Below are 11,186 nucleotides of genomic sequence, written 5' to 3'. Positions count from 1 at the left end.
AAACTCAACGCTCCAACAGGGGTGCCAGCATCCCAAGTGGAATCCCAAGTGTTGCAGCAACTGCCCACTCTGTAAGTATTTATTTATTTATTTATTTATGACAGGCAGAGTGGACAGTGAGAGAGAGAGACAGAGAGAAAGGTCTTCCTTTTGCTGTTGGTTCACCCTCCAATGGCCGCCGTGGCCGGCGCATCGCGCTGATCCAAAGCCAGGAGCCAGGTGCTTCTCCTTGTCTCCCATGGGGTACAGGGCCCAAGCACTTGGGCCATCCTCCACTGCACTCCCGGGCCACAGCAGAGAGCTGGACTGGAAGAGGGGCAACCAGGACAGAATCTGGCACCCCGACCGGGACTAGAACCCTGTGTGCCGGCGCCGCAAGGCGGAGGATTAGCCTATTGAGCCACGGTGCCGGCCCACTCTGTAAGTATTTAACACTGTCCTCTCCCTCCCCTATGCTTGAGCACACATGTGTGCCCGCACACACCTACTTGGCCTTCCCTTGAATCCTTGGCTTTCTCCCAGCTCCCAATGGCATTCAGCTTTTCAGGGAAAAAAATAGAAAGCAGAAACACAGGGAGATCAAAAAGTTTTGGGTTTCCAAAGCCTGGATACTTTAGCTGCAAATGCTGGAACTTTGTATTCGGAGGCCAAGATCTGTAAGTTGCAAACTGTTTCTGTTTTTCTGAGTCTGGCCTTTGGCTTTCAAACTTTGAAGTTCCTAGGCAGAGCATGGGCTCACGTTCTGATGGAGAGGCTTGGGGAGACGAGAGGAAGAGCTGGACCTCAAGTTGTCAAATGATTCTCCTGTCTGAGGGAGGGACCTTGTGAGGAAGGAGGCCACTGGGGTCTGGACAAGAGGCCTGGGCCTGTGGGCACCTGGCTGCCGTGTGGGTAACTGGTGAGGATCATCGCTAGGACGTGTCTCAGCTCCAGGACCCCCGCCACGTGCTGAGCATGCCTGGAGCCTGGCAAGCAGCTGGTGGCCAGGACGAAAGCTTGTGAGGCTGCATTCAGGTGAATTTGGGCAGGACCAACCTGACATCACCCCGACAGGTGGAGCAGTTGGTAACCTTGGGCCCATCCCCCTGATCGCCCATGCTCCAGAGAACTCAGAGTGCCAGGCGTCTGACCACGTCTCCATAACGTCACACCCTCTTACTGCAGGGTACAGAAATAAACAAAACCAAGAAGCAGCCCCTCGGAGCTTGTGTTCTAATGAGGGAGCTGGGTAAGCACAGGCCCAGATCTGGTACCTTCGGACGGAGGACAAAGCAAGATGAAGCAAGGTGGTTTCTGAGGACGATGGCCTCTGGGGTGGATGTGGGAATCCACCTGACTGTGTCCAGCACAGGCCTGGCGTTCGGTTGGTGCTAACTATAGTCATGCCCTGGCCTGCTCTCCTGTGCTGCTGCCTGCGTGGCCATCGGGACCCAGCTCCTGCCCAGCTGTGGAGCTGTGGCCATCAGCTGAGGACACAATGGAATTGCAGCTCCACCAGAAATTCCCAGAAGCTCAGTTCCCGCCAACCAGATGTTCCCACGCCTTCCTCAGACAGATCAGTGTCCTAGCAACTGGAAAAGGGAGAACCGGTCTGTTTCTCTCTGGGAACAGCATGGACAGAAGGCATGTGGGTAAGCCCAGCTCTTGGTGAGGCCTTGGTGAAGCCCCAAGGCAGGGCATGCGTTGGGCAAAGAGAGTATACCTTTGAAGGCCCTCCACTGTGTCCCCGTCTCATGGACGAGCCCAGTTCCCTGCTCAGTGGCTCGCTAATGCCTTTCAGAGCAAAGAGAATGAGGCTCTTGATTTTCTCCAACAAACCTGTTCCCCTGCCGGCCTCTGGACTCCGTCTGTGGCTCAGCTTGGTTTAGGGTTCCCCGACCGCCCAGCATCCCGGGAGGGCTCCCCACCTGCCCCTCGGCTCTCACTCTCCCAGGCTGACCACTGGCACATTCAGGAGGCTCTATCTTCAGGGCAGCCCCACGTCTCCGTCTGCAGTGCCGCTGCTGCCCACTAGCTACAACCTCAGTGCCCACGAGTCTGTCGGTGCTCGCCGGGGGGCAGGTGAGGCAGCCCTGCTCATCCCCACTGGGCTCAGCCATGTGTCTGGGGGTGGAGGACTGTGGGCTGAGGTGGGTCGACCTTGGCCTGGGGTAGCTGTCCATGGCTGTCGTCCTCCTGGGGCTGGCCCAGGATGTGGTGATGGCAGAGGCCTGGAGTGAGCGAGCCCCGAGGGCACAGGCTCACGCTTGCCTCTGCCAGTGTCCCATGGGCTGGCAGCCCATTGTCCAAGCTAACCCGGAGTAAAGGAGCAGGGGCTGTGAAGTTACACACAGAGGAGGGGGCTGCGGGCGGACAGGAGAATTAGGACCCACCGGAATGGTCTCCCAGCTGCTCTGCATCCTGTGGCCACTGCCTTGCCCCAGGCCGCCCCAGCCCAGTTCTAGACGCCTCCCCACTGGCATCCTGTCGTGCCCTCTGTTCCTGTGCAGAATGGACTCCTGCAGGCCATACCTCAGCTAGAATCTTAAGGAAACTTAGGAGACGGAAATCTCACCATGTCCTTCCTTGGCTTAAAACCACCTACAGCTTCCTGTTGCCCTTAGAGTGAAATCCAGACTCCTCATTTAAGGTCCTTGGGATCAGGCGTTGCTGTTTCCCCAAAGTCACTTCTAGCCACTGCCTCCTTCCCTCTGTGTCTCCCTGCCACTGAGTTCTCAATGAGTGCTTCCTACAGCCTAAGTTTGCTCTCCTCTTAGTGTTCCTACAGCCTAAGTTTGCTCTCCTCTTAGTGTTCCTCCTGTTCGCTGCACCCTGACACTCTCCCCCTGCTCGTCTTCAGGCTGCCCCCTCCCTCTATTTGAAACTCTGCTGAAATGCCACCTCCTCCAGGAAGTCTTCCCTCATCACCCTCCCTGAAGTCGCTTCCGTGTTGTCACTGCACAACTCCTTTTGGTCTTCACTCGGTGTATCTCATAGTGCCTAACTCCTTTCCCATTTTCTTCCCCCCTTGCCACTCAAGTGGAAGCGCCATGGAAGTAAGGACATTGCCCACCCTTTCCACCTGTATACCCTGCCCCATCACGTAGTGGATTGTCATGGTGGATAAGGTAGCTTTCTGCAGGTGCTGTCTCACTATCTAGTCCCTCGCTGGCTCCACAGCACCTAAGCTCCAAGGACCTCGTCTAAGGGATTCTGGCACCTGCTGGCTGGTGCACAGCATGGAGCTGGATAAAGGGACCCTGACTCAAAGTGGAGCAGACTGGCCAGTCACAGCCTCATCACAAGCATCCAGACACAAGGCTTCCCTCCAGACAAGAGGTCAGGAGTGAAGGGGGTGCTCTTGGAAACTGCCGACCTACCCTTCACAGCCCGCGAAGTGCCCGCTTCCTTTCTTCCCTGCCGTGGTGGACACCACAAGTGCCCACCTCCATCCCCAGGCCGGAATCACGCTCCCGTCCCCCACCTGCTGGGGGTGTCTGCCGTTTGGGTGGCCCTCGGCTGCCAGGGGCTCTCTAGGGCAGGTCTGGAAGCTGCACTGTTCACACGAGGGCGTGATGTCACCCCTTGTTCCTGGGTTGTGGTTCCAGCTGAAAGCCGGAGGTGTTTGGCAGGACCTCTGCTCCATGCTGGACGTTGAACTCCAGCTTTGCCTTGTGAGTGCCAAGAATGCCCCACACTGCTGTTTAGTTGCTCTCGTCTTGATTTCCCAGCCCCCTCTTCTAAACATCTTAAGAACTGGCAAATATCCCGAGGGGAAAGCTGGTGCTGAGGCTTCCGTGAGCCTCTGTCTCACAGGGATCTTGTGCTGGTGGCTCTGGTAGCCCTGAACTTGACCAGATCCTCCCAGCCCCACAAAACCACCTAAACCTCTTGGCTTCTCAGCCTCTCATCCTGTGCAAAAAAAAAAAAAGGAAAATATCCTAAGGGGATGTAATTTTCTTCCCTTCTGTCTGAACTCTTTTTGTTTTGAAAATTTGTTTGTTTGTTTGTTTGTTTTTTTGAAAGCAAAATTACACAGAGAGAGAGGTAGAGATAGAGGTAGAAAGAGAGAGAGAAAGAAAGAGAAAATCTTCCATCCACTGGTTCACTGCCCAGATGGCCGCAACAGCTGGAGCTGGGGCAGGCCGAAGCCAGGAGCCAGGAGTCAGGAGTTTCTTCTGGGTCTCCCACATGGGTGCAGGGACCCAAGCACTTGGACCATCCTCTGATGCTTTCCTAGGTGCATTAGCAGGGAGCTTGGCTGGAAGTGGAGCAGCTGGGACTTGAATGGGTGCCCAAATGGAATGCTGGGGTCACAGGTGGCAGCTTAACCTGCTACACCACAGCGCCGGCCCCTGTCTGGACTCTTGACCCCTCAATTCCTGGATGTCTTTGCAGGCCTCTGATACACACACACACACAAACGCACACACACTCTGTCTATCTTCATCATCATCATCATTGTCATTTCATGTTCATCCAGGATAATGAAATCTTTCCCAGAAGTCCCCTAATAGACTGGCCTCAAGTTCTGCAGAACAGACTTTAGCTAACAGCCTCATCTAAGCTAATCCTGGACAATCGTGGGGTCTCTGTGACTGATAAGGCTCAACCTAACTTGATGCCTGGAGAGTGGGAAAAGGTTACCTATTTCTGTTTCACTTGGCTGTGGAATAATCTGAGTAAGCCAGATACCCCCAGTAGGGAGAAAGGAAGAATGGAGGCAGCACGACTAATATGCGGAACCATGCACTAAAACAGACACGCTTAGAGAAATGCAAATTTAAGCTACAATGAGATACCTGTGCACCTGTGGCTTTACACAGGGGAAGCATCAGTCCTAAAAGTCCTGAATAGTGGTGAGGATCTGAAGCCGCTGGCACTCTTTATGCATAGCTGCCGGGAATGAAAAGTGGCACAGCCGTTCTGTAAAACAGCTTGGCAGTTTCATATAAAACTAAATTCCACTTAGTATACGACCCAGCAATCCTACTCTGAGTTATCTACACAAAAGAAATGAAATTCATAGTGCTATAAAAAACTGTATGTGGATGTTTATAGCAGCTCTATTCCTGATCATGAAACACTGGAAACAACCCAAATTGGTTTTTTTCCCCCAGAAATCTTGTATTTAAAATACACAAACTTCATGCATTTCAGAAATACAACTTTAGGAACAGAGTGATAGTGATTCTTCCCACCTCCACTACCACCCTTCCTCCTCCCTCTGCTATTCCCATTCTTATTTTTTACTGAGATCTATTTCAATTAACTTTATACACAGCAGGTTAGCTCTATACTAAGTAAAGAGTTCAACAAATACTAAGAAAACAAAAAACCAAAAAACTGTTCCTCAACAGTTTTTTTTTTTTTTTGACAGGCAGAGTTAGTGAGAGAGAGACAGAGAGAAAGGTCTTCCTTCTGTTGGTTCACCCCTCAAATGGCCACTACGGCCAGCATTGCGCTGATCCAAAGCCAGGAGCCAGGTGCTTCCTCCTGGTCTCCCATGCGGGTGCAGGGTCCAAGCACTTGGGCCATCCTCCACTGCACTCCCGGGCCACAGCAGAGAGCTGGACTGGAAGAGGAGCAACCGGAACAGAATCTGGCACCCCGACCAGGACTAGAATCCGGAGTACTGGCGCCGCAGCAGAGGATTAGCCTAGTGAGCCGTGGCGCCGGCCAAATGAGTGTTTCCCCCTCAGCAGTTTTTTAATTTCTCTTTTGATTTCTGCAGTGACCCACTGTTCATTCAGGAGCATGTAGTTCAGTCTCCATGTGTTTGCATATGCTCTAGAGATTCCTGAGGTGTTGATCTCCAGCTTCATTCCATTATGGTCAGAGAAGATGCATGGTATGATTTTGATGTTTTGACTTTGCTGAGACTTGCTTTTGGCCTGGCCTGTGGTCTACCCTAGAGAAAGTTCCAGGCACTGGTGAGAACAATGTGCATTCTGCTACTGGAGGGTGAAAAGTTCTGTAGATATCTGTTAGGTCCATTTTTTATCTCTAGTGTTGACTAACTGTTGTTTCCTTGCTGATTTTCTGTCTGGTTGATCTGTCCATTGCTGAGAGTAGGGTATTTTAGTCCCCCATTACTATTGTGTTTGAGTCTATGTCTCCCTTTAGATCCATTAACATTTCTGTAATTAGGTGCATATACATTTATTATAGTCACATCTTCCTGTTGAATTGATCCCTTACTCATTGCATAGTGCCCTTCTTTGTCTCTTTTAGCAGTCTTTGTGTTAAAGTCTATTTTGTCAGATATTAGGATCCCTACACCAGCTCTTTTTTGGTTTCTGTTAGCATGGATATCTTTCTATCCTTTCTTTTCTTTTTTCTTTTTAAAGGCTCTTCATGGTTTCTTTAAAAAATATTTATTTATTTATTTGAAAGAGTTACACATAGAGAGAAGGAGAGGCAGAGAGAGAGAGAGAGAGAGAGAGAGAGGTCTTCCATCTGCAGGTTCACTCCCCAATTGGCCGCAATGGCTGGAGCTTCGCCAATCCGAAGCCAGGAGCCAGGATCCAGGAGCTTCCTCCGGGTCTCCCACATGGGTGCAGGGGCCCAAGGACCTGGGCCATCTTCTACTGCTTTCCCAGGCCATAACAGAGAGCTGGATTGGAAAGGGAGCATCTGGGACTCAAACCAGTGCCCATATGGGATGCCAGAACTGCAGGCGGCAGCTTTACCCGCTATGCCAGAGCACCGGCCACATCCATCCTTTCACTTTGAGTCTGAGTGTATCTTTGTTGCTAGGATGTGTTTCTTGTAGGTAGCAAATAGATGGGTTTGTTTTTTAATCCATTCAGCCAGTCTGTATTTTCTAACTGGAGAGTTGAGGCCATTTACATTCAAGGTGACTGTTGCTAAGTAGCAACTGGGCCCTGCTGTTTTTCCATAAATATTCCTGTGGTTTACTTTGGATTTTCTTTGTACTGGGAGATTTTCTGCCTTCACCTTTCATAGTGATGACCATGTTTCTGTGTTTCTGTGTGTAGCACATCCTTAAGCATCTTTAGTTAGGCTTAAAGAGTGGTGACAAATTCTTTCAATTTCTGTTTGTTATGGAAGGTCTTTATTTCACTTTTGTTCATAATCGAGAGCTTTGCAGGGTACAGTATTCTGGGTTGCCAGTTTTTTTTCTCTTAAGACTTGGAATATATCTTGCTATTCTCTCTTAGTCTGTAGGGTTTCTGATGAGAAGTCAGCTGTGAATCTAATTGGAGATCCTCTGAAAATAATCTGGCATTTATCTCATGTACATTTCACACTCTTTTCTATATGTTATACTGTAGAGAGACTACAATGTGTCGTGGTGAAGATCTTTTCTGATAATGTCTGCTAGGGGTTCTTGTGCTTCCTGTACTTGGAGCTTCCTTTTTTTCCTCCAGTTTAGGGAGGTTTTCTGTAATTATTTCCCTAAAAAGACCTAATCCATTCTCTCTTTCCACACCTTCAGGAACTCCTAAGACATATGTGTTGGGTTGTTTGATAGAATTCCATACATCTCCAACACTGTTTTTCAGTTTTCTAATTTCTTCTTTTTTTTTTTTTTTTTTGGTCTGACTATAAAATTTCCTGAGATTTGCCTTCTAACTAGGACATTGTTTCTTCTGCCTCACTGATACTGTTGTTAAGGCTTTCCAGTGCATTTTTAATTTTTCTATTGAATTCTTCATTTCTAACATTTCATTTTGATTTGATTTTTAAAAAATCTCAGTTTCATGAGGAAATTGTTTTTTATATCATGTATGGATTTCTTCCGTTTGTGAATTTGCTTCTGATTACTTCCACGTAATCCTGTGATCAATTGTTTTGAATTCCATTTCTGGCATTTTGTCAGTCTCCGCATTTTCACATTCTGGTATTGAAGAGTTGTTGTGTTCCTTTGGGGTGTCATGTTATCTTCCTTGTTCTGTTTCTCGAATTGCTGCATTTATTTTTAGGCATTTACGGAGACACTTGTCCCCCCACCCCCCAACCCGTGATGGCTTTTATCTTTGGACTCCGCCTCTCTGGATTAGTGGAGTGTCTGCTCTTTCAGTGAATACCCTGAGGTGTGTGCTGGGTGTGGCCAGGGAGCTCTGTTCAGTGCTCCAGGATGAGGGGGGTGTCCAAGGTGACTCTCAAACTGGGCATGGTAAATCTCTCTTTCTCTCTTTTTTTAATCAGAGGGGAGGTTTGTTCAGCTTTGTTGGCATAGTCCCATGTTCACCGCCTCTCCTCAAAGGAGATCAATGCCTGAGCGCTAGCCCCAGTGGGTACAATATTCATCCATGCTGCCACAGGAACCACACAAAGGATCCATGCAGTCCTCAGTGTGAGCACAGATCCCACAGCAATGACCCTCACCAGGGAACCAAGGAGCCCCAAGCATGTGGAGCTGCCCACAGTGACTACCCAAAGACCCAGCCACACCATGAACCCTCACACGTTGCCACAGTGTTTTCACAGTCCCAGCACACAAGGCTCCCACAGTCACAAGCACCCAGCCCCTTGTCAATTCTCCCAGCCAGACTTGGGTGTCTCCTCTCAACTGGTTGCTGGGCGCACAGATAGGAGCTAGTGCAGCTGTTATGTATGTCCAAAACGGCACCCACCTACTCTCAGCTTGTTACAGTGCTGGGTGGTTGGGGAGAAAGAAGCGTGCCCCCTTTTTTTCCCTCTAGGTTGACAGGTGCACTGTCCCGCAAAGGGATCCAAGCCAGACTCATGCCACCCTCTTTCTGCACAGTTATCACCAGTGGCTTGGGCTGCTGCAGTCTGGTCTCTCCTTACTCTCCAAAGCTGGTGCTGAGGCTCTTGGCTGCTGGGATCCTGAGTTGTGTGTGTCCACACCCTCCATGTAGGTCCTCAGCTTCCCTCTAATTTTCAAGCAGTTTCCTGTGCCATTTTCTCCCTAACTCTTCCCTGAGACTGCACTCTCCACTTTTTTTACACTATCTTCCCTTAGACTAAAGTAATAAGCTCCCTGCCTATTCTACTGTCTTGGTGCCTCTCCCAGGATTGTTTTCCAGTGGTGAGTAAACTGTGGTCCATTCATACAATGGAATATTATTCCACAGTGAAAAGCAATAAATACCTTTTACATGCATCAACATGGATGAGTCACAAATGCACTTTGCTAAGAAGCCAGATTTAAGCAACTCCATACAGGTGCTATCAATCAGTATTGTATATTTTTACATGTCCTTTCCCTTCCAGGAACAAATCGAAGATATTTCCAACTGTTTAATTCCATTTATATGCCATTCTGGGAAAGACATAACTGTAGGGCCAGTAAATAAATCAGTGTTTGCCAGAGGTTGGAGTGGGTAGGAAAGGTTGACCGTGAAGGGGCCTGGGGGAGTTCTAGGGGGAGCACTGTCAATCTACATTGTGTGGCAATGACATAGTGTTTGAGGAAATTCACAGCTGGGACAGACGTGGTGGTGCAGGGGTTCAGCCGTCTCTTAAGATGCCCACATTCGGTATTGAGATGCCTGGGATGGAGTCCTGCCTCTGCTTCCAATCCAGCTCCCGCTAATGTGCACCCCGGGAGGCAGCAGGTCAGCTCAAGCACCTGCCTTCCTGCCACTCACCTGGCTCCTGGCTTTGACCTCATCCAGCCTGGACTGTAGTGAATCAGCAGGTGGAAAATTGTGCATTCTCTCTCTCTGCCTTTCAAACACATAAACATTTAAAAGAATCCTCACAGATCTATGCACTACAAAGGGTGATTTTTACTTTATACTTTATACTTTATAGAAATTATACTTGATTTTAAAAGTTACTAGGCTAAATAAATTTTAAAAAGATTGTCCTGTAAACTTAGAGTTGAAAATGCCAAGCTGTGTCCAGAATAAAGTCCATGAAAGTCTGTGTGGGACAATAGAGGTAGACAGAGGAATAGACGAAAGGAGCTTGGCTATAGGACACAAATAAGAATAGTAACAGTGACACAAAGAGCTGCGCTCATGGGCACTCAGCACTCACTGTGCGTGGGGCCGTGTGCCAAGCACTCGTCCCACTTCAACTCCTTCTGTTTTTACAGCAGCTCCAGAGAGAGGGAGGCAGGTTCCTGTCTTGCTGTCTTACACACGAGAGCCCCAGCTCCGAGGCTCAAGGAAGTCAGCAAACTCTTCCTGGGGGTGGAGTCCAGCTGGCAGCCACTCTCTGGGACTGAAGCTGGAAAGCACTGGGCTTCCCTCCTAACCACGCAGCCTGCAGCAAGTCAATTCCCTACCTGTAGCTCAGTTTTGTGAAATGGACCTGATAACAGCCTTCTATCTTCCATTCTTTTTCCTAAGATTTATTTTATTTACTTGAAAGGCAGAGTGATGGAGAGGGAGAGACAGACAGAGAGACCTTCCATTTGTTGGTTCACTCCTTAGATGGCCTCAACTGGCAGGGTTGGGCCACGCTGAAGCCTGGAGCCTGGACTCCATCTGGGTCTCCCTGGTGGGTGCAGGGGCCCAAGGACTCAGGCCATCTTCTGCTGCTTTCCCAGACACGTTAGCAGGGAGCTGGAGTGGAATTGAAGCAGCCAAGACTTGACCTGGGTCTCCATGGTATGTAGGTGATGGCTTAACCCACTGCACCATAACCTGGGCGCCTTTCTATTTGCTTTTGAAGAAAAGATCATTACTGGTTCTAAAATAACAACAACAATAAAAAAAAACACAGGGCAAACATGAGGGGTCAACAGAAATGGTTTTAAGCATTAGTGGCCTCATCACAAGCATGGAATGTGATTCTCTGGAGATGTCTGGCCTAACCCCATGGGCGCTGAGCCACGTAGGCAAGCAAGGCCATCTTCTTATGGCCCCATCTACAGGGACAGAAAACATTCCCCCGCAAAGTGCCAAGGCGAAGGCGGTGATATATTCCTCTAGGGGTGAGGAAAATGGCTACTGGGTGAGGCCGCCCGGCTGGAGGGAGCTGGGAACCTGGACTTAGGCCTAGCAAGGGTCTTCCTGCAGGAGGGGGCAGGATCCAGTCTGGGCTTTGCTGAGTAAGAGGCACAGGTTTGTGGCCAGTGCTGAGCTGTGGATTCTGGCCCCAACATCCTCTTCTCCCACCTTTCTCCACTCTGTGCTGGGCCTTTGCCACAATGGCTGTGTTGGTATCTAGAAAAGAGTGGTTGGTTTGCCGCTCTCAAGCTAGGCTTCCAGGGACTCCTAAACGCTTGCTCTGGCCTGGACCCTGGATGATGCTGACGGCAG

This window comes from Oryctolagus cuniculus, chromosome 10, assembly GCF_051225735.1.
Source record: "Oryctolagus cuniculus isolate XC-2025 breed Fujian yellow rabbit chromosome 10, ASM5122573v1, whole genome shotgun sequence".
Lineage (NCBI taxonomy): Eukaryota > Metazoa > Chordata > Mammalia > Lagomorpha > Leporidae > Oryctolagus > Oryctolagus cuniculus.
Note: the sequence above shows the minus strand (reverse complement) of the source record.